Below are 478 nucleotides of genomic sequence, written 5' to 3' on the forward strand. Positions count from 1 at the left end.
TTATATAAACTAGAAATGTAAACCAAAGGCTAACTAATACCCCCGCTCCAATATCAACTAGAATTGTAAACCAAAGGTTAACTAATACCCCCGCTTCTATATAAACTAGAACTGTAAACCAAAGGCTAACTAATACCCCCGCTCCTATATAAACTAGAACTGTAAGGCAAAGGCTATTTACTAATACCCCCGCTCCTACATAAACTAGAAATGTAAGGCAAAGGCTAACTACTACCACCGATCATCTATTAACTAGAACTGTAAGGCAAATGCTAACTAATACCCCCGCTCCGATATAAACTAGAACTGTAACCCCAGCTCCTATATAAACCAGAACTATAAGGCAAACGTTAACTAATACCCCCGCTCCGATATAAACTAGAACTGTAACCCCAGCTCCTATATAAACCAGAACTGTAAGGCAAACGTTAACTAATACCCCCGCTCTAATATAAACTAGAATTGTAAACCAAAGGCT

Source organism: Mizuhopecten yessoensis, unplaced genomic scaffold (assembly GCF_002113885.1).
Source record: "Mizuhopecten yessoensis strain PY_sf001 unplaced genomic scaffold, ASM211388v2 scaffold5831, whole genome shotgun sequence".
NCBI lineage: Eukaryota > Metazoa > Mollusca > Bivalvia > Pectinida > Pectinidae > Mizuhopecten > Mizuhopecten yessoensis.